Source organism: Cygnus olor, chromosome 1 (assembly GCF_009769625.2).
Source record: "Cygnus olor isolate bCygOlo1 chromosome 1, bCygOlo1.pri.v2, whole genome shotgun sequence".
NCBI classification, from domain to species: Eukaryota; Metazoa; Chordata; class Aves; order Anseriformes; family Anatidae; genus Cygnus; species Cygnus olor.
In genome coordinates this window covers 89,990,039-90,013,381 of record NC_049169.1, presented here as the reverse complement: position 1 = coordinate 90,013,381, position 23,343 = coordinate 89,990,039, and the positions used below count along the sequence as shown (strand labels likewise).

The 23,343-nt window shown below is 39.9% G+C and overlaps 1 long non-coding RNA gene across 1 annotated transcript in view; it reads left to right on the top strand.

Moving 5' to 3' along the window:
* LOC121075511 overlaps positions 1-12,002 on the top strand; it is a 52,372-nt gene extending 40,370 nt beyond the window's left edge. Inside the window, exons 2-3 of the long non-coding RNA XR_005822997.1 lie at positions 6,368-6,457; positions 10,954-12,002. This is a non-coding gene — a long non-coding RNA (uncharacterized LOC121075511). The remainder of the gene's footprint in view (positions 1-6,367; positions 6,458-10,953) is intronic.
* The last annotated feature ends 11,341 nt before the right edge of the window (positions 12,003-23,343 follow it).

The following is a 23,343-nucleotide window of genomic DNA, read 5'->3' as shown; positions in this document are numbered from 1 at the left end:
TTTGTTTCAGTACTTCAGCAACTGTCTGCGAACAATAAACTAGAATGAACTAGATAAGAGGCTTTTGATAACTTTCAGGCAGGGCAGTGTAATGAGCATAGCAGCTATAGATGTATGTTCTGATATCAAGCAGGGCCATTTGAGACAGTCTGGTAGGTTTAGATTATATTTAAAAGTAATGTCTTGGACTATCATTTATTAGATATTTTGATGTCTACCTTTGATCTGAAATGTGTTAATCTAATGAGTGGGTAGAGGAATATGGGTTACTATGGGAACAACATCTTTCTGTGACTTACTGCCCCAATTGGCTGCTCCAGCAATCGAAGCACAACACAGAATGGAGTGAGGCCACCAGAGACCAAATTGCATTTCAGTCTGAGAGGGAGCTATTGAGGTCGGGTGTGGAGTATAGATCTGTGGGAGCTGCACTGTGTTTGAAGCAAAACTGGAGGAGGAGGGAGCTGCAATCCAACCAGGACAAGGAAAAGCTCTGACAAAGCAAGAGTTGTCTTGTGCAAATGAGACAAAGGTTCTGCTTGTTGTGCTTCTTGGGCTGTAGCTGATAAATGATTAAGGACAATTGATAAAACTTTTAAATCTGTTCTGGTGATTACTAATAAGCTACTTCAGTATTAAATACCAATCTGACCTTCATTTGCTTTCTTTTTTCTGCTGGAAACTCCCAGAAGAAGTTGTCAGTGCCAACATGAGAGTCTTCCTCTGAACTGAAGAGCAGAAATGCCTGCAGTGATGGCTTGTGATCTCTGGGATTGTGCTGTTGGCTGGGAAGCAGCATCCCTGCTTTACCAATAGTATTATGTGTTATCTGTCTGTGTCTCCTTGAAAACCACTGCACTAAATAGCACATGTGGAGAAGTAAAAGCTAAATTCTTGACTATTGCATGTCTAATTAAGGGGATCACTTTTATCTGCACAGAAACATTTTAATCTTCTTTTATTTGAATCCTCTCTGGCCTATTGCTTGGGCAAGCAAAAGGAAGAACACATGGTCATCCTCTCTGCCTTCAGATCAGTAGCTCTCAGCAACACATGAACATCATGTGGGTGCTCACCCCAACTTTAACCCCTCCAGGTGAGTAGGAAAGCAATCTGCTGGGCAGTTTGTTTTTGTGACACCTTCATTCCTTGCTATGTACTGTGTGCCATCTGGTTTGCCTACAGTGTCAGGAAAAAAGCTATGTGATTTATGCAGTTATATCAAATCAAGATCAAAGTCACTTTTTTTTTTTTTAATGAAAAGAAGTAAAGAACAATCAGTGAAATATATATTCAAGATCAATACCAATAATATAAACCATAATATTAGACATTAACAAAACCGTAAGGAATGTGTATGAATTTCTGAGTTTCAAATTGGATTTCGATTGGCACCACTTTCCCCCTTCAAAATCTCCCTCCACAGTCATAAATTTTTCATCTTATTATTTTTTTTCAGACTGACTTCTGCTCTCAAATTTCTCTTGGTAGTCTCTCGCTTCCTGTGTAATCCAGCTGATGGTCAACTTAAGGAAGGTTCATCATCGGTAACTTCCTTCCTGAAGAGCTGCAGATCTTCCCCTGACCCCGCTCTCTTCCCAGCTGCTGTTTACCAGGCAGCATCACTGGGGGGCTGTGTGGATCCCCCACCCCTGCACTCAGTGTCTGCCCCAGCTTTTGCCATCAAGGCCATGCTACTTGGGCTGCTGCCTGCAGCCATGGTGCACTGATTTATTGGACTTCTGGGTCTTCGTTCAGTGCAGCTACAACTTGACCTACATCTCTCTGATACCATCTGAAATGCAATGTTCCGCTTATCACTTGACTCCTCTGTTTTCTACCCTCACGTGAATGTTTCTCTTTCCATTGGAAACCCCAGGAACTTGCTTAACTCTAAGCTCACCTGCCCATGAGCCCCTTTTTGAGGTGGGCTAAATGGCTTTTTGACATGTGCATACAAGGTGGCGATGTTCTCTCTATGACTGTCTCATGCACCATAGCTGCATCCAAAAGCTGGGTAGGATCACACTGTGCCTAAATGTTTGGAAGCAAGGATTTGAAACAACCAAGGTTCTCTTTTTCCTATTTTTGAGACCTACCAATGAAACAAATAACAATAACTAAATCCCCCTGCTTTCCCAGTCTGCACACGTGTAACAACAGTATCTCCCTACCTGCCTTCAGCAACTGTTCCTCTCCACCTTTGGCATATTCCCAAGCTCTTCTCCAGAGAGCTTTCCATGGTGCAAAGACGTCAATACTACAAATAATTAATGTCAAGTGGCTGTCAATAACTTCTAGGTCTAAAACCATAACAAATATAAACCCTTGTTAATTAATCGAATCTGACTCTGAAATTTGAACAGTGAGCAAACGGGGATGGATGGTATGGTGGTAATTTTTTTCAGGGAACCGTTGAGAAGCATAACAGCCTTGGCACAAGTAGGTCCCTATTAGAGTTTCTTTATCTCCCACCATCTTCTGAAAATTAACCTTTTAGTTGTTGGTTTTTTTTTTTTTTGATAGTTATGGTTATAACATTTAGTCTACAGAAAAGGGGTAGATAATCATGATATATATATAATCTTTTGAAGTATTTATTTTAAATGTAAAAAGAGGAACTGCATAGAAAAACATCAAATAAGAAATTATATTTTGTCTCAACACACGGGTTTTTCCATGACCAGATCCATATTCTTCTTCATTCATACTAGTCCTTGCATCTGGCATGCTTTCTCCAGCCCAATCCTTTGTCCTCAGAAACATTTCTGCACCTTCTGCATGAGGTGGAAAGGCAAGCACCGCATCCTGGCACACACAGATCTTGAAGTGTGTTATAGCAAACAAAATACATCAAAGTTTCTAACACCACCATGCCAAAAAGAGCCTGTATCATTTTTCATTATAGATATACCAATATTTGTGGGAGCTGGTGTTTTGTTGTTGTTGTTTTGTTTTGTTTTCCCTGACATTTGTAAGGTAGATATCTGATAGCATCAAGGTTTCTGTGTTTCAAAATATTTTTTTGCAAATGTGAGGGTAGAGAAGAGAGATACAAGAATAAATATAAAGCCTTAGAAAGGGTTTGGGTTCTGATACCTAAAGTAATCTCACTAGAATGGGCAAGGAAAAGACAAAGAGGGGTTCTGACTAATTTATTATTACCTTTGGAATTACACGAGCCTGTCTAATTTGGTGTAACAATCCTTGTCTGTACGTCAAGAATTGGGTAAGAGTGCAGTGAAAACAAGCTCCTTTTTGAGGGCTGTTTTTCAGAGCATAGGTGACCGTGAAGGTCAATATTATGTTGTAAAATAGGGCCCCGTGCAAGAAGAGTCTGGGAATCACCTCACATTTTCCCATACACCGTCCTAGTGTTCTTCCATTGAAGTTTCTGGCTTCTGAAGGCAAAGGGGGATGCGGCAGACCTCCAAGAATGACCTTGTCTGTGCTAGTGCCACTGTGGGAAATTGATATCTGCAATTCTTTTATCTGAGAGGGAAAAACATATACAAAGAATGGGAAGAGGAAATAAAATATCTGAGTGGTTAAGAGTTAACGAAACTGTTAAGTACCTCTGAACTGAACTGAAATTAGCTCTGTTGCTATAAAAATAAGAAAAAGTCTCCAAAGGAAGCTTCTTAGTTTTGATAGTGCTGGATATTCTTCCAGCCAGACAGCACGATTTGTTCTGCAAAACAATTTCTCAGATTCCTCTGTGGAGTCTCTTTGGATGCTGAGAAACTGAACAGGATTTCAGTCCCTGGTGGAGTAGCCAGTGTTATCAAAACATGGTGAGCTGCAGTGATTTTTACAATTACTCATGACTGATTTATCACTTGATTGTAGGAACGCAGTTTAAATAGATTTTTTTTCCATCTCCCTTGCTCTCTAATTGATTTTTTTTTTGAATGTTGAAGATGTGACTTCCTCTCATAAAATAGATTAGAGTCATTAAGGCTGTGAGCTGTTTAATCATTTTGCTGCATAATTACTGTTGCTACTGTTGTCTTCTGGTTTACACTGTTTCTTTATTAGCAGCTCTTATTGCCAGAAGGTTTAAACACTTTGTAATCTGTCAAGGTGGTAATTTTTTTTTAACTTGAAGACATTTTCAGCAATATCTTTGAGCACCTGGCCAGGTCAGGTGCTTTAATATTCACTTATCTCTGTCTGGTTAGCTTCATATTTTGTTTTTAATTACCCTTCTTCTGGATAACCACAGTTACCCATTCATCATATAGAAAATGCAGGCAGGTCACACATAACTATATGAAGCAGTAGGAAATTAGACGCTCCAGACATAGTAATGAGGATGATGGCCAAAAAGGACACATCAGGCAAGTCTTCGTTAGTTGGCATGAGCAAAAGAACCTGACCCAGCATGCACAGTAAATGCAAGCTGTAGGGGTTTCCATGACACTAAGGAATTATACCACCCGTTCTTCTTTTCAATGCCTTTTGGTGTTCTCAATTTAGGATCCCTGCAGAAATACAGCCACCCTTCTCCCTCATCTTTTGTAGGCATTTCCAATGCAGCATGCCAGCTCCAGAGCAGCTTGCTTTTCCCAAATGCCAGATAAAGCCATCCATCCCGTAGGTGGTATTTTAGCGCTGTAAAAGGCTTTTGGATCTCAGTTCTCGCTGACTTGAGCTGCCACTTGCTGAGGAGTCGTGAGGCTGTGCCACAGCAGCTCATGTGTCCCTCAGCCTCTGGCCACCACAGATGGGTAGGACTGCTGTCTGATGGTGTTTTGCTGCACTGATGGACATCGGTCTCGTCTGGGGTCAGAGCTGTGAGCTGCAGCACTGCCCAGCCTGAGAGGAGCACTGAGCCAGGAAGCCCTGTCTCCCACCAGGACAAGGCTCTGATCGTCACCTAAAATGCCTGCTGAAGCCAGCAGGTTGTCTTCTGCACATCCCAGAGGTGAAATTAGCTTTTCTGGTGTCCTCAAGATGACCAGAGTCTGGAGAGCATTAGCAAGGTTAATAGTTCAGCACAGATTACTGAAACTGGGGATGTGGCAGCTGGTCAGTATGTAAAGACTTGTGGTGGTGAGCAAGTGATCAATTCTCCCTGTCCTTTGGGGAGAAAACAAAATGTAATGGGATTCCCTAGACAGCAAGTAAGAAGAAATTTCTCAGTGCTAAAAGACGGAGACCTGGGAACAGACCAGCTGCGGAACTGGTGGCATTTCAGCGGCTGGCAGGCACTGCAGAGCTAGAGAGACAAGTCTGTCAGAAATGACATAGATATAACGGAGCCTCCCTGCTGGCAAGGCAGCGGGTCAGGCTGCCTCTTAATTCTCTTCCCTGGCTGGATTTCTGTATGGGGAAGTGCAAGCCAGAGAGAAGAAATGCTGTGATTTGCATGCACTGGTCTCCCCTGAAGCTGAAAACAAAAATGCAGAGTAAAAGTTGGCTTGTGGTTTTGAGATACACAGAAAGAATGAAATCATAATGAGGGTAGCAAAGAATTATGACTGGAAAGAATGAGGAGTCAATGACAATATGTGGAAAAGAATATACTTAATTTTAAATAAAATCTTACAGACTTGTATCGTCTTTATAATTTTGTGTTGGAGAAGTGCTTGCAATTATTTCAGAATTCCTTCAGCCTTTTGGGGGTAAGCCTTTACATTGCTGGGAGTGACTGTCTGAGTTTCTTCGAGTACCTTGTCAGTGCCTTATTTTATCTTGCCCAAGGTAACTTGCAGAAATTAATTCTAAGGGTTTTTTCTTGTCTACATGATTATCCAGGAATGATTCTGACAATTTCAGTACAATAGCCTCCTCTCAAGAAAGCTTTGATTGCACTAAAACATACTCCAAAGTGCTAATCTCTTAACCTTCTAGAGTTCATTATTTGGACAGATGAAAATTGAGTTTAAAGTGACCCATAAGGTCTTCTTGACAAGATATAATCTAGTTAAATTTTTCTCAAATTGAATTACGTGGACTGCATACCATGTATTGATTAAAAAAATCATCTTAATAGAGTCATTTAATAAGACTCTTGACACGATTTTTTTCTCTTTTGATGGACTCAGTTTTTAACAGACACTTTTGTTTTTTAATGCTGTCATCAGCTTGATAGCTTCTCAGTCATATAAAGCTTTGACCTCTGTGCTACTTCCTTGATCGAAGGAAAAACAACTACAAAGTTAACCAGTCCTATGCCATTTCTGAATACATTACACTGACAAGAAGAAGCTAAAGGCTACTTGGAATTATATCCTGAAGGACTGGTGCTGTGGCCTTTCAAGATGCATCCTTTGTGTTTTTCAAGTAGGATTTTTGGTAAACGTTGCTTTCAAATTTCCTTTTTGTCATAATTTATAATCCTTAATTTGGTCTTTTTTTTCAGACAGAAACAAAGCCAAAAAAAGAAGTAGATAAGTACATTAAGGAGACACCTTCAGCTATGACCCATGGTTTCTGGAAGGTGGGCAGGGAGGTGGGCAAGTTAAAGTCAAGAACCGTTCTGTGGTGTTGGATAAGGAGGAGGGTCCCAAGTTTATCATTTCTTTCTCTGGTCCTATCTATGGCTTTACTCTGACAAATCTTTGTTTCGTGGATTTGGGACCTCTACAGCCATAGCCTCCTGTAGGCCTTTTCATCCCTGTGCTGTTCAGTCACCTCTGCTGGAAGCATCAGGAAAAAGTCTGATGCTTCATCAATTAACTGCTGAAATACATGGAAAAAGAGAAACAAAGAGGGAGTCTGGAGGCCTCTGCAGGGACAGCGTTTTAAGTCTTACTCTGGACCTTAAAGGGAAATTTGAACCTGCCCAAGAATGATGAGTCTCTGAACTCTTGGCTTTTAAAGAAGGTTGTTTCAATAGTGATATTGGTTTTTGAATGCTCTGTAGCACATCTACAAAAACCACTCATCTGAGTTGATTGACAAGTTCAAATACATTGCAAATAGTTTGTGTTTAAAAAAAATAAAAAATAAATCAGCTTGGAATTATTTTTTTAAAGGTTGAAATTCTCACACAGAAAGCTTTCCTGGTAGGCAGATCCTAGTCATTTAAGTGAAAAAATAACTTGGTTTCAGTTATATATACATATATAATTAGTTGTCCTTTTTTCAAGATAGTCTCGCAATGAGCCTGAGCTTGACAGTATTTGTTCGATTCATCATAATTACTAGAAATGCTTCATCCATTCAGAAGCCTTCACAATACCCCCAGGGACTGCTAAGCTTTAATATTAGCTCTTTTATCTTTGAGTTTTCTCTCACATGATTTCCCCTTTTCTTTGCTGTAGGTGTCTAGTTTTTGTTGCCGTAATGTTGATTTTTTTTTCACTTGAAAAGGTAACAGCAGAGCAATGATATTTCACATCTTTTATCTGAATTTCCAGGGTCCAATTCTTACATAGGACTAAGCTACTTCTTGATAAAATCATGTTGCAGGTTTGCTACTGAACAAGCTCAATCAATCAATAGTTCCTGTTTGATAGAGTAAATAAATGATGTGGTATGTGGCAATCTTTGGGTTTTCCCACTACCTAACAGAATGCTGGTACCAAGGTGGGAGTGTGGAAATAGAAAAACTGACAGGCCCAGACAAATGAACAATTAAGTTGGTGTACTGAGGTCTGTGGCAAGGCAGTAGAATAAGGTAGAACACGTGCCTGGAATATCAACATTTTAAATGCTAGTTTAAAGTGTCCCAGGAGAGCTGCTGGCTAGATAGCATACAGAAAATGAGCAATATGCTCATTACAGCAGATTAGGTTACTTATCAGTGGCCTAAATCTTGGGAATATGGGAAAATGAGCCTGGAACTGTTTGAAAATAGAAAAATATGCATATATTTATAAACCAAAGTCCTGTTTATTTTCAGGATGTGTATTTTGAAGCAACTGCTGGTCAAAGAGGAAGAGTATTGATGTGTTGCAAGGAGCAAAGTGTGGGAGTTTTTGGGAGGAGGAAGCTTGATGCCAGGTCACAGCCTAGCTGGTGATGCCAATAAGTCATATACCTCGTACAAGTCACAGGTTCAAAATGTCACCATTATCCAGCCATGTCTGTAGGGTTACAAATGGTGAAATGCAATGAGAAGTGGATATATTTGCTTCCATTGGTTATTTAAGTAATTTCCCACTTGAGAAAACACAGACAGATGTAGTTCACATAGTACATGGTCCTGCACCTCTGCTTTGGACAGATGAATTTTGTTAGCACATGCTCAACCAGAGGTAAAAGCATTGCTAAAGAAATGGACTCCAATGAGGATCCAATTTTCACTTTTGTGGTAAGTTAATTTGTTTGCTTCAGGATTTTTTTTTCTGCTTCAGGATGTTCTTTCCTCCCTTTCAAGCCAATCAACTACAAACCGGATGATAGAAAGGAAACTGGATTTCCAGTCGTAAATAGGATTATTGACTAAATACCAGTTGCAGGATCTATACCGCTGATGTGTGAGCCAGAAAGAACATCTTGGCTGTGCAACTTTATTTCTATTTTCATAGAAGCAGCAGTTAAAAAAAAAAAAGAAATCATTATCACTTGCGTCTGAGCTGATCGTGTTTGATTTGGAAGTCACTGGGATGCAATAAACAGGAAACCCCAGGGTGCCATTTTACTAAGACAGTTTTCAGAGAGGAACCACTGTTTCTGCTGCAAAGCACTGCTGATTTACATGGATTTTCTTGACACGTTTTGGCAAAATGTATCAGCTTGTGCTTCTTAGCATCAACAAATAATACTTGACTTGCAAACGAGCTCCTTGGCGAGTACCCAGCCACAGGAGGCTTGGAGATTTTACTGAATAAAAAAAGACTTTCATTTCATCGATTTGTGAGCTGGCACTGTCCCTGCCGTAATCGTCTGCAGCCACTCTCATCCTTGCTTCTCAGGCTCTTGATTCTTGGGTATTGAAGCTATTCAGCCTGTTAGCTTTTACCAAATTCCACGCAATGAAAATTAAACATTTATTTTTTCAATTTCCATATAAATGTCTTAAAAGGCTCTCAAGCTCTTTTGTGCCCTCGTGTTTGAGTCACCTTTTCTACAGTGTGATGTTGGCATCTTTTCCCTCACTTTATAAGCCCTACATAATGTTCACCTTAAAAGAAAAAAAGAAAAGAAAAAGAAAAAAAAAGGGAAAAAGGAAAAAAACGACCTTGCTTTGTATTTTCCCAGTGCAGCTTTCTTGTTCATAATGAGCTTAAATATAAGGAACATAAACCCATCTGGAAATAAAATTATTCACTAGGTTCACTAAAAAAAGGTAATTACATTATAATCAAACTGTCACTTTATGAGATAGTGGGAGATGAAATACACCATAAGCTGACAAAAGAAGAGGACGGCTTTCTCTTCTAAATATCAGCCATGGCACAAAGCAGTGTAGAAACTCTGAATGACATTCAGCGTAACCAGGGAAGCTCTTGGAGTTTGGGAGGGGCCCACGGCACTAGGACCAAAAAGACAGATTCATATAGTGGAAGGAACCCATAAGCTATATACAGAGCAATGTATATGCAGGCTACTATTGCCAGTTGAGAGAGAGCCCACCAGTACTGGGACAAAGGGTGAGAAGCACTCATCCTGATTAGGAAATAAATTGAATGTGTGCATCATGTTTTGCACAGATGCCCATCTCTACAGCTGTGGTGATTCGTAAGGTAGAGTTATCTCCTTGTTTGTGTCACCTGAAGCTCTTGTCCCTTACCAAACTGTCAGCCTGTATTCAGCAGCTAAATGGGCAAGCAAATCAAGAAAATCTGAATGTGTGAGGGTAGTTTTGTTCTTTGTTCCTGTCCTGCCTGTTCTTGTTGCCCCTGCAGCACTCTTTGCCCTAGTATGAATGGAAATGCCTTGGTGTGAGGGGAATTCCTAGTCCTGAATAGTGAGAAGTAAGGGTAGCCACTGGTTAGGAGGCAGCATTCAGGTGGGAGAGATTTTCTTTATTGCTCCTGGTTCTTGACCTGTGAGCTTCTTTCTTGTTGTGGAGTAAAGTCTTTTGGCTCCCCTGAGGCAGTTCCTTTGAGATGGGAGTCTGTTCCCTGCTTTCCTTTCTCTGCCAGCAGCACATCCTTTATACAGGCAGCCCTGTTGGTGATCCTTGATCCAAAGTTTAAGAGCAAGCTGGTGGCAAACAAAGGGCACGCGTGTGTGGGGAGAGGGAGAGAAGCTGGTGATGTGGTTTTGGATCCCTGCCTTGCCTCCCCGGCAGGGGCCAGGGATGGGTGGTCATAAGTCTGTTTTTCATGGGTGGACCAAAGATGGTGGCAGAGTGGCCCTCAGGACAACCTCTCTTCTGCTGGCAGCACACATAGTGAAGGATAATTTGTTTGCATATAGGATCGTTCATCACGTAACTGACAAAAGCTTCAGGAATATGAATGAGGTTGAGCTTCTTGTTCTTGTAGTCTGATTTTGTTTCTGTTCTAGAGATAAATGGTGACACATACTGGGAGGTCTGTGCTGTGGAAGTGGCACAGCCGATACCTTTATTCAGTGTCTTGCTTTCTTTTTTAATGCTATGAATACAGTGACAGAACAACACAGCGTGCTGTGCTGACTGTGCACAGCGTTATTCACTCTGTGCAGTGGGTAAGGTACACTTTGTGTATTCCTGCCACATATCTGGCAGGGTACTGCCAGCTTCAGAAAAACAGGAGCTGAAGGAGCTCACTGGAGACTCCCCAGTACTACAGCTTGCTTTTTCATATTTGACTCTGTAACTAGTTTAAGTATAATTAATTTTTTTTTCTGAGAGAAGTGGAAAGATTTCAGTTCCAAGAACACAAACGTGAAACGAAGCCCCATAAATAAATAAATAAATAAACACGTCCTCGTCCAAATGCCTGCATAACCATATAGTCTCTGCTTTGACAGAAATAACAGATTTTGTCAGAAACAGCCTTTGACAGTACATTTCTCCCCAGATAAAAGTAACTGTTTTAAAGCTACTGTTTTTTTGTTTTCTGCCACCAGACCTCAGTACAACCAACCCCGCTTGTTAACTGCCAACAGTGGACTTCTGATGTGCTATACATGGTAAAATGAAGATCTTAAGAGGCTTAAAGCATCATCATCATTTCATATTGTGCAACTGTTGCTGGCAAGATTTCGTTAAAATGCCACCGTTTTCTCTTTATGAAATTCATGCTCACATGGACACCTTGGACAGTCTCAAATAACATCTTTTACACTTTTCATGCAAGATGTGTTGGATTTAAAACAAAACAGAACAAAATTCAAAAACAAAAACAAGCAAAATAACCAAACAAACAACAACAATCAAAAATAAATGCCCAAGCTTCCATTCTGATGACATAAGATGCAAGGAGTCTTTTCTTGGCTTTGATCGTGGCCAGGTGGACGTAACAAGGCTTTCTGAAACAGAAGATGCACCTGTCCTGGTATCTCAGGCAGTCCACATCCCACATTGTTGTTCTGCAAGGATGACGGTGGGGATGCTGGGTCACCTCCCGGCCCATCTCCCTGGGCACAGAAGGAATCACCATCAGAGACCTGATGTCACAGCAGAGCCTTGGGTGGTTGGTGGTGCCTGGAATTGTTGCTCCCTGGTGGTGGGTTTCAGTCCTTTAAGAAAGTGGAGGATTAGTGTGTGCTGCTTGAATTCACTCCCTTCGGGACACACTGCCTTTCTGGCTTTTTCTGGCCATCCTCAAACTGACCTCGAGTTGTAACAGATGCTGCAAAAAAGGCTTCTAAATGTATCAGATGGTGCTCTCTCTTTTGAAAATCTGTTTAAACAGCTGGGACGAGTTAAGTTGTAAAGGTCTGTTTGTGATGTAGGTTCCACAGGGAGAGCTGAATTGAAGAAGGTATATAGTAACCTTTTAGAAAATAAACAAAACCCTTGAATGTAGTATTGCTTAACCTTAGCACAGAAAGATGCAGGGCTTTTACTTCTCCTTCTGTTAACCAAAATGTATTTACAGATTATGTGTATTTTTAAAGATAGCAAACATCTTTGGAGATGGTGTCAAAAAAATGGTAATAAAGAATACTCTCTGACTTTTGGCTTAGCCTGAACTAATCACTGTTAGAGTCACACAAACAACTACATCCTTCTGGTATCAAATGCTCTTTGCCCTCTGAAGATCATAGCAATGAAATAATTTAACTCAGATATGTGACATTGTGAGACTAAAAACTACTTTTTACCTGCCTGCAGCAGCTGCTGCTTAGAGACATAAATAGCTGTACATGATATATCTGTACGTGATAAAGAGGAAAACATTGTCCTTCTTTGAAGTGTTTTTTTTGCAAGTGGAGTCATGGAGGTGCACAAAGACTCAATGCCCCAGCTGGACCCAGAGCACTGTTCTGTCACAGTTATGGACAGTAGTAGGTGATGGAGCAGATTCATCTTAGACAGAAAATCAGGCTGCAAGAGGACACTAGTAGCTTCATGACATTGTGTGTATGTAGGGAATCTACACATGAGTTATAAAGTCTGGCCTGACTCAATGAACCTGGCTTGAGCTCTTGAGAATGTTTTAAGTTTCTTTTCTCTCCCTCTCTTCTCTCTCTCTCTCTTTTTTTTTTTTTTCCTTCCCTCCCTCTCTTGTAATGTTTCCTTCAGTTTCTGTGCTGAGTAGAAGACAAACATTTTTTTTATGAGATGGTCTGTTGAGGTCTATCCAGGGCCTGATGATTTTGCCTGGTCCTGAAAGAGGCTTATTACAGGTAAAAATTGCTTTTTATTGTATCTCTGCAGGAGCCAGGGCACAAAGTCTCTGGCACAGTATGAGACTAAAAGTATAAGAGCTAGACTTGCCCAAAATGTACTAACAGAGCAAGTTTATTTTCTGGTCAGTGGATTCTTCTGCTCAGTACTTTTGCTGAGGTTGCCATTGGTCCCTGAACAGTTAAAGAAGGTCTAAGCTTTCATAGTAACCAGGCCTGAATACACTTGTTTTGTTTGTTTTGTTTTGTTTTGTTTGAAAGCTGAAACTTGCATTCTGATTTCTGAAATGTCTGACCATCTCTGTCCGTTTCTTTGGATCATGTTACTCTCAACCACAATGTCAAGATGCATTGTACGGGCAGTGTGACCCTAAAACTGTTTCACCTTACAGGAACCTATATGAAGAGCGGTGATGCTAATAACTCACTCCTTTTTCTGCCTTTTCTTTTTTGGTTCTTCAAGTATGCTGAGACTGAGGAAAACTAGTATCACACTTCTTATAAAGCTGTCCTTGCAGCTGATGCAAAACTTCCTAAAAGCATGTCAAAAGAACTTGTTTAAGCATGGCAATTTGTTAAAAAGTAATGGTGTTGGAAAACAGGACACACTCATATAAGGACTTATAGGAAAAGAGCACTGGTTATTTGTAATCACGGTTTTTTAAATAGAGTATCAGCTCAGAGATGTGTGGTGAATTTTGATTGCAATGAAAGAAAAGATAGAGGTTAAGGAATCAACCTCTGATGTATTTAAAAAAAAAAAAAAGTGAAATGTTTTTTCTCTTCTTAGAAGAAAGAAGCCTTCCATGTGATCCCTGGTCTTCAAGTGAAGGCTGCAAGTCTTGTTGACCTGGTGAAATAAATCACTTCTCTTAATAAAATAATAAAATGAAATAAGATCTAAAATCTAGCTTCTGTAGGCCTGAGACAGTCAGTACCTTTCAGAGGTACAGCTGAGAAGCTGCTGATCTGCTTGCTTATTTTTCTGCCATAATTATCCTCATCTTTGTAAAACGTTATTCCATTCTGTATTCCGTAGATTAAAGCCACAATTGCTAATAAACAAGATTTTTGCTGCCTCATTGTAAAATGCTTGTGGCATCATTAGAAGCAATCTGAGCTCTTTACACTCTTGACCTATGACTCAAAATGGATGTGTAATTCAAAGTAAGCACAATAGGAAGGATTCTCCTATTCTCATTTAGTGTCTTTGATGAAAAAGGCAAACCTCTCCATTACAATACTTAATAATAAGTTCCGCTAAAAAAAATGGCTTAATTTTTTTTTTGTATGGTTCCAAGCTTTGTTGGTCTTGTTGGCCAGGACTGGTAATAGTTGATTTCTCTATAATGTAAATCCCATTTCACAACACTAGAGTTCTGGCCTTAGAAATCAGTAGAAAGCTGACCACAACATTTAATCTAATTCTTTGGTGTTTTTTTTTTTTTAGGACTAAATATACTTTTCCAGCAGTCATTGCACCATATGCAGGCACATCCATGCTAGATACAAATTCCCTAGTAGAAAGTGGCACTTCCTTGAAGTTCAGCATGTGCCTTTGGTCCCGGAGAGAAGCCTATGCTTACCCTGTCCTTTCTGTTACTCGAAGCAGAGTTCTGTCCTTAAAATGTTTTTGCACATCAGCAACATAACCTTGAAATTAATTTTTTTTCCTTTAACATTCTCATGTCTATAGCACATAAAGTTTCTACGATACCAGTTGAACTATCTTTCATGCCAATGCTCTTTCGCAGCCATGAAGAGGCTGGTGGAAGAAGAGGGATCATTTTATATGGAGCTGTTTTGTACGAGTGTTGCTCTGATCACGTCCAAAGGAAGAGTAGGTGGCTTGATTTTATGGAAGCTGCTAACAGACCCAGTAAAATAAATAAATAAATAAATAAAAATACAGTATACTGAAAGATAGCTTCATCTTTCCCATGGTCTGCCTAATTAAAAAGCTAATTGAAAATCAGCTCAGAATGAGCATTCTCCCTGAAGACATGATCTTTGCCCAAGCTTCAAGTAGCTCTTTTGAAGTATCCAAATATGTAGACAGTGTGGTCATGGACTGAGGCTGAGAGTAGACAACACCCAATTTAAACCTTTCTATGACACATATGATAACAAAAGCCTGAGCTGTTTCAGGATTTATTTGTTCTACAGGCAACTGTGAAACTTAGAGGAGCTTATGGGCTTTCCATCACTGAGGCAGATCTGAGAGTCATTGGCATGGAAATGAAATTTCAGGTTGCAGTAATGAGGAATGTATCACAAGGACGTAAGAAGCACCCAGCATAATGCATGAGCTTTCTAATGGGCCTCCATAGGAAAGACGCTGTCTTAGGTGAGCCATAATGTCCTTAAAGCTCTGTACCAGCAGCCAGAGAAGTGTGAGTGATGTTGAATGGTAGAGCCTTCAAGTATTTTTACGAAAAGGCATTCGCAGAAGACAACCCCTAACATAAAAAGTGTTACTGCACTTGAGTGCATTCCCAAACGAATAACTGTGGTGAAAAGCAAGCCCAAGTCACGTCAGATCACCTCCTGTAAGTCCTTCCAAGTTAGCAGCCTGAAGTCCTCCAGTGGTTCCTGTTAGTAGTACACCTTGTTACTCCCGTCTGCACCCATTTGCAGATGAATGCCCATTTCACAGCTGAAAAGGAGTTTGGGTGGATGGTAGGGATGGCCAAAATATCCTTCTCTCCTAAAATTTCTTTTTATCGCCTGAGTTGTTGGGTTCACATGTTCTTTATTCCCCGCCTGTCAGTCTCACAGATTGTTCTGTTCATACCAGCCCAGAAATTATGCTCACATTATTATTAATACCCAGTTCCACTAAAGCCAGTCAATAGTTTTTCAGACTAGTGTTTTATTGTGTTGTTTTTCCAAATGTAAAAAGTATCTGTGTTTTTAATCTATATAGAAAACCAAAACTTTTCAAGAAGACCAAACTCTTTTCTGAAGCATGGAGTATAAGATAGTGATTTGCAGCTGGACTTGAGCTTGCTATTTGTTAGTTACCTTATTTAACATTTTTAGGTGTACTGCTGTAATGTCTGCAGAGAGGTCGGATGCATAACCGTCAATCTGTTTTATTCAAATCACAAGTGGAAACATGGGCTTAGGTAAAGGGGATGTCATAAAATATCTCTGCGTTCTCAAGTGGCACGTTATCAGAAAGGTCAGGAGCAGGACACAGCGATTGCTCGTGACCTCACATTCATCATGACTCTTTTCCCTAATCCCTTTGCATTGGTTCTGTTCTACCTTTGAAAAATGGACTGATAAGCAGATAGCTGGAAATGGAGTCTGAAAAGGATCACAGCATGAGTTAAATTAATGGTACCAGTGGTGGGTAACACCAGCGTTAATTCTTCCCTGTGCATTGGTGCTACATTTTCAGATGTGGTGTGCATTCAGATACATTTCTCAGAGGAGAAATGAGGCCAATGAGTGATTGTCGTGTCAAATAATCAAATAATTGTTTTTAAGTCTGCTGTAGATTACTATTGATGGCAAGAATTGCTGCGAGGCACTCATACACTGAAAGGATCGGAGCAGTGCACAAGGACAGCCACAGCAAGGCTGGTGTCTGACCCCAGAACAGGGTATAATGCAGTGACGGGGAGTGGGGGAGCTGTGTGAGATGCCCAGTAATAACTCCAAGCTGTTGTAGTATTGGGGCTTCTTTGCCTGATTTTTGGGTTAGTTTTCCCTGGGCTGACACTTAGAGATCATGATCTGCCCCTCAAGAAAGCCTGTGCTGATGGCTGTGTTTCCTCAGCTGACAGGCTGCGTGTTCAGGTGTTTTGGAAGGAACGTGGTAAAGGTGATGGCCATAGGGCCCTTTTTTAAAGGAGTACCTCTCTCCTAAGAAAACCATGGAAGAAAGAAGAGGGAGTTCTGAGAGAAAGGACAGAGATCCTGGCAACAATTCAGGGAAAAAAAAAAAAAAAAAAACGGAGATGGAATCAAAAGAGCACATTGTTTCATATGCTTACACACATTCGTATCTGGGGAATGCATCCAGCACGCAAGTGCATTAGATTTGGATGCCCATAATGCCCACCACAGGTATTCAGTGCTGTAGGGTTATCAGACAAGTATCCTAGGGACTGAGTTAAAAATATAATGATTACACACAGAAATAGAAATGGTAGATGGTAGTTAATGGGCGTGTTGCATCTTTTGCTGTAGTGAGCTAGTTTGTCGAATCTTTGAAAGCCTTTGGAAATCCTTAGAAGTAAGAATACCTATTCATTTCCTCTGAATTTTACTTAACTGTCTTTCTGCCAAGTATTTAATAGTGGGGAGTACTCAGAAAGCATCAAGTAAATTAAAAAAATTAAAAGAGTATATGAAGGGGCATGTATACAAATAATTCTGTATTTGAGAAATCCTTTTTCAGATCATAGAATCACAGAACCATAGAATATCCCGAGTTGGAAGGGACCCATAAGGATCATCAAGTCCAACTCCTGGCACCGCACAGGTCTACCCAAAATTTTAGACCATGTGACTAAGTGCACAGTCCACTCGCTTCTTAAATTCAGACAGGCTTGGTGCAGTGACTACTTCACTGGGGAGCCTGTTCCAGTGTGCAACCACCCTGTTGGTGAAGAACCTCTTCCTGATGTCCAGCCTAAACTTCCCCTGCCTCAGCTTAACACCGTTCCCACGGGTCCTATCACTGGTGATTACGGAGAATAGGTCACCTGCCTCTCCACTTCCCCTCGTGAGGAAGTTGTAGACTGCGATGAGGTCCCCCTCAGCCTCCTCTTCTCCAGGTTGAACAGGCCTGGAGAAAAAAAAAAAAAATTCAATTTGATTAACAGTAATCACCAAAGAACTTTGTTTCATTTTTGTTTTCCATTTTATCTTGCTCAGTTAAACTTCATCATAATCAATAAGCCAGCTCTCATAGCTCTCACCAAGAGATGTAACATTGGTAATTATTAGCTTCATCTCCATGGAAACAAAATCATTTTAGGAATCTTGAAGTTCTTTTTAGGGTTAAAAAAGGTAACAGTATTCTGCTATATTGTATCGTTTTGTTCCATGTCAGTTATTAAAGAATTAGGAAAGCATGGACTGTCTTTGAAAGGAGTTATTGTGTGGGTGTATAGACAAGAAGTTGATTATGAAGATCTGATGCCTAATACTTAGCAGCTGGTTCAATGTCAGAGATGGATGTTAGGTGATAGAGATATTATTTATAAGTTTATACTAATAGGAAAGGGTGACATTCCAGGAAAGTTTCCATTTGTGATTTTGTCATTACCTTGTTGATGGTGGCTTGCTGTTGAATATGATTTATCACATGTAGACATTGAAGATAGAGAGGATATGAAATAGAGTACCCTTTTGTGAAATTCTGGTTCAATAAACCTGTTACTTCACATTTCTCAATTCTGTTTTATTATAAAGCTGTGGTGCTGCTTTCACAATTAGCTCAACTTGTATGACTCATAAAATACTCTGTTCAACATAAGTCTCATAACCATATGTAGTCTTTATCTGAGCCAGCAAAGAATCCAACCAGATGAGCACTGTATGTACAATCCTGTTGTATTCAGTTGTAGATATCGAGAGATTGTTTGCTTTAAAAGAAAAGAAAAGAAAAGAAAAGAAAAGAAAAGAAAAGAAAAGAAAAGAAAAGAAAAGAAAAGAAAAGAAAAGAATGGACACCACCAACACCCCTTCTTATTGGAACCCTTGTGTACAGGTAGTGGGTGTGTGGGGACTCAGATATCTTGAACAAGATGGTTATATACAGCCTGGGTGGCAATGGATATCTCCATTGCAAGGGCCTTTTTATCAGCATTGTTTCAGGTGAGACTCCCCAGACTGCTGTTCTGCTGAATTATTCCTTCACTTCTTCCTGAATTCTTCCTACAGTTCTTCAGCATATGCCTGATCCATTGCCATCGATTATTTTAAACTGCATACAAAGACAGCAGCCATTTCTGCATCTGCAGAAATGATTTCTACTATTTCTAGGTGTGCCACCTGTGCAGAATTTGGGAGTTCTGCATAGGAACCACCTGGGAAGTCACTGACACTGAGACAACCAGATCCCACACCTAGGATGCTCTTCCACATACGAAAGCATACAGATTGCCCCATCCGCAGCCTCGACATATCTGGAGGAATCTCTAACATTGTCCAAAATTCCCTCCCGAGTAGCTCCTGCAAAATTTAGTCATGTGTTTTGTGATGGTAACTAGGTATTCAGTCAACGCCATGCCTTCAATCCAATTTTTTGATATCAGTCCATTGCTTCTTCTATAGAAACTAAACAGGGATATGCTAAAATGTTGGCAGCCAAGGAATTAAGGGCATGAGTGCACTGGATACACATGCAGGCACAGCCCTGATAACCAACTACACCACAATTATAATTATAGAACAAACTTGATCTTCTTCATCGTATCTCACAAAGGAATAAAATGCAATAGCTCTTGCCACATGTAACAGTAATTTACAAGGTGTATTTCTATACTTGCTGCTGCCTCAGGAAGTGATAGAGTCTTGCCTCTGAGCTTACACATCAGAAATTCCATAATTTCTGTCATCACTAGCTAAAATTAGCCATTTACATCACCAAACTGAAGCTCAGCATATCCACACAGAAAGCGTTGTTGCCTGCTCAAAGTACTGCCTCTGTAAATTGTGCAGACAGTTCCTTCTTAAACTGTGGGTTGAATTTCAATAGGTACTAAATAAAAGCAGCAACATTTTCCAGGATATTGGCTTGTAAACTTAACACGAGCTACTTCACCTTTCAATTTTTTGTTACTTATGACAATTATAACATACTTCTGTATCATTAGTACTTGTTTACAATGTTTGAGTTAGTGAATAAAAAGAAATTTAATAGAGCTTTTTCTGGTACAAAGACAGTGGAAGAAATTATTGGAACTGTCTTGACAGCTAAAGCATCCAAACTTAAGATGCTTCTTAAAATGTTAGTAATCATTCAGTATTTTTGATCTGCAACTTCATGTGGCAGAGGAATAAAAAGCCAAACTAAGGTTAAAGCAGCCTTTGGCAAACATAAATGAATGTGTAGAAGCCACACAATTCAAATTGACATTTTCTGCAAACAAAGGCAACTCTACACTGTTCAATAATTGAAAAATCCCTGTGGCATGAACATACATAATGATGGGCAGCAAAAATACTTCATCTTCCTTGCAGTGCTTGTTGTGGGTTTCATGACTGGAGCTTGCTGAATTATTCATTGCAAACAGTTCTTATTGTGGATGTGTCTCATTTTTGCATTCAAAATTCAAGAGACGTTGTGGCTCAGTCAAAAGAGGCTGCGATAGGATACTCACTGGGTCATCTTCAGCGCCCAGATACATAGCGCTGAGATGAGAGAATCAGAATGTCCCTTTGTAGAATCACAAATGAAGCTTTTAAAAATTCTGTTCTTCCTTGTATTTTCCTTGTATTTAGTCAGTAGTTAATCAAGCACATGGGTGTCATATGAATATTTTTTTTAATTCTATGTGCTACTCAGCTTGCTATTCATTGCTCCCTAGTCTCATCACATATCTGGATATGCATCTCTGTTCATGCATCTTTACACATGTTTAGTGACGCAAACCCAGAAAGACGGACTGAATGCAACCTGTGAAGCTTCACAGTCACAGTGTTTTCCCAGCTCACCTGTTAACCAATTCAAGACTTTCTTTGATAATCTGAAAGACAGACAAGTATTTCTAGCAAGCATACTTGAAATTTCGTTTCATATAACCATTTACTGCTATGGCTGCTCAATCCAGTCACTGAGTTTTGTTTAAGCAGACCACAAACCATTTTACTCAGGTCACCAGCCTTGGAGCACAAGTTTCTTGTGGCAAAGGAAAAGTCATAGGAACATAACTGTAAAAGTACAGTGTTTCACTGAGCATCAATCAAGTTTAATGGTGATCCCAGTCACCTGCTGCACAGTTAGTCTCTAAAGTGATGAATCATCCAAAAATCTAGTTTCTCACGACTTCCCTCATCTTTAATCAGATACAACTAGACTGTGACCATTTCATCTGTGGATAGTACGTGCAGTCAGTGAGCCTTATTAGATGGATTTCGGGGGGTGTTTCTTACTTTTGGTCGTGGTACCAGTAAAGGGCTCAAATTTATTCAATTCTTTCATCTTATTTTTTAAAGAAATGGGCTACAAAGGCCAGATTCTTGTTTTACATAGTGCTGTAATTTGTAAGCCAAGCACTTGGACTGGTCATGACTAGAGAGAAAAGCCTCCCCACTGGTTTTTAATTCTTAATAGTTCTTGTGTGTAACTAGTTTGTTTTGCTTTGTCTTCTTATTAAAACCTTTTTGAAAAGGTGTGAGAACATTCACTATTAAGCTTTACCAGTCTTTTTCTGCAGCATGTTTCTTTTAAATTAAAAATGCATATTTTCTTTGGCACATTATTGAAAGCAGAATTTTTTTAATGCATGATAGAGTGTCTTGAGAACTGCATGATAAATTACAACAATCTACAATATACTTGAATTTCCAGAAGACTTTTTATGTTATTCTCATACAGATTCAAGGAAGGAAAGTTTCTTGAAATTCTATGGAGGTGAGGAAGGAGAATTTTGCATTTCTCGCAGTACTTTTTTGGAATTCAGTAAGTCTTTTGAGAATTGTTTTGTATCATAAGCAACAAAATTTGGTAGTTAAGAAAGTCAAAGAAAGGTAAGCACTAATAAATCTACCTGCTATAAATTTGAATTACAACTATAAAAAATGACTTATTTTCTCTAGGGATAGAGAAGAACATGCACCAGAAAGAAGTCCCCGATCTCAGGTATCTGTTTTTAAGATCTAAATATTAAAATATGTCCCTTCCAGGTTGTATATTCCCTGATGCTTCACATATAATTTTCTGTGCTCAGTATTATCATGCACTAAGTATACTGCTTAATGTTATTTTCCTTGAGCCAAAAATCACAGAGAGCTGCTCATGAACACATTTATCAATGAAGCTCACAAGTACAAAATGTAAGGATTCAAATGAGAAAATCAAATCAAGGATAAGAAGCGGAAATAGATTTCAAAACTTGGGAAGCAAAAGAAAAGCTATTTTTTGATATCAAAAGTTAGAAAAAGATTCATAAGAAGATCCCAATGAATGTTTGAACAGTCCAAGTAATTTAAAGATGACCAAAGTAATTGAGAAATTCAGCTTTTAGTTTAATCTGGAAAAGGAAAATATTGGTACGACTGAAATGTTAAAGTTCAGTACGTGAAAAAGGACATTACCATTCACCACTTTAAGCTCTAGCTTCTTTTATTTTTAAAAATGTTCTAAATGGATAGTTTTCTTTATGAGAATCAAAACTTATTTTTTCTTCCCCAGTCCCACTCCCCCACCCCCACTCCCCCCCTTGTTAGTGAGCTGGGTGAACTGGGGAATTTTTGTTTTCCAGACTTTGTTAGCTAGGAAATAGATGGGCTTACCCAGCCTTGGTTCGGACATCTCATAGACCAAATCAAAATGGCAGAGCAAACCTGTATCTCTTGCTTGTGGCTCACCACCCTGCCACTGTGAGGAGAACCACCAGGCCACAGCTATCCCCCCCAAATTCTTCTCCCCAACATATTTTTGGTTTCCTCACCTCACCATCCCTGCAGCTCCCTGAGTTATAAATGTACACCATGACTGAGGGATTTGCAGTGACTGCTTGCCAGTGCTGGAGCAGCGCTGCTCTCAGAGCAGCTTATTCCTGAGGTTTTCTTGTCTTGGGAATTTCTCCTCTTGGCATCCAGCTCTCAGATGCTTGGGGGCTTTCACTGTCTTTGGAGCAACACTGCAGCCAAAGGCCAGTGTGGAGGGGAGGCCCTGGCACCACTTCCTGCAGTCAAACAACATGAAAAATCAGCAGGACACAACACACACAAACATCAGGAGCCGAGAGAGGGACCTGGTACCTGAAAACAGTAATGTGGTGCCCTGCTGCATCAATCAGTCCCCCACATACCTCCTAAATCTTTTGCTCAATGACAAGAAATCAAAGGCAAATAAGCAAGGAGTGTAGTCTGTGTAAACTTGTGAGCGTAACAGCTGAAGTCACCTCATAGGAGACCGTAAATCCAATTGCCTGCTATGTTTAAAAGAGCAAAAATAGTAAGGTCCATTTGAAATAGCACTGTGTGCCAATACCAATGACTCTATATCTGTCAGGAATGGCTTTTGAACACCATAAATCAATCCAATCCTTCTTGCTAGAAGGAGAGGAGGTTTGGACAGAGGATGTGAAGAGAGCCCAAGCTGCAATAACTCATACGGGCACCTGTCTTGCATGGCTGGAACATTTCCAGCAAGAAATATTAGGATAGTAGAGTCACTATCTAGGTTTCTTGGTGAAGAAGGGATCTTAAAGATTTTTTTGTATTATTATTATTATTTTTTTGTCCCCAGGAAGCAGTGTAAGAGAGAACCTGCATCTAGCACTGCAAATGGTCCAGTTTAAAGGCATGTGTTCATTTTCAATCCTTCATTTGATGCTTTTGAGAGATAAGGTTAATCGCTATGGAGAGGGAATACTCCTCTCCTCTCACCACCAGCTCTGCTCCAAACAAGAAACACGAATAAGGAGCGAAGGACACAATTTTCTCCACCTTCACCTTGCATTGTGTGTCAGTACT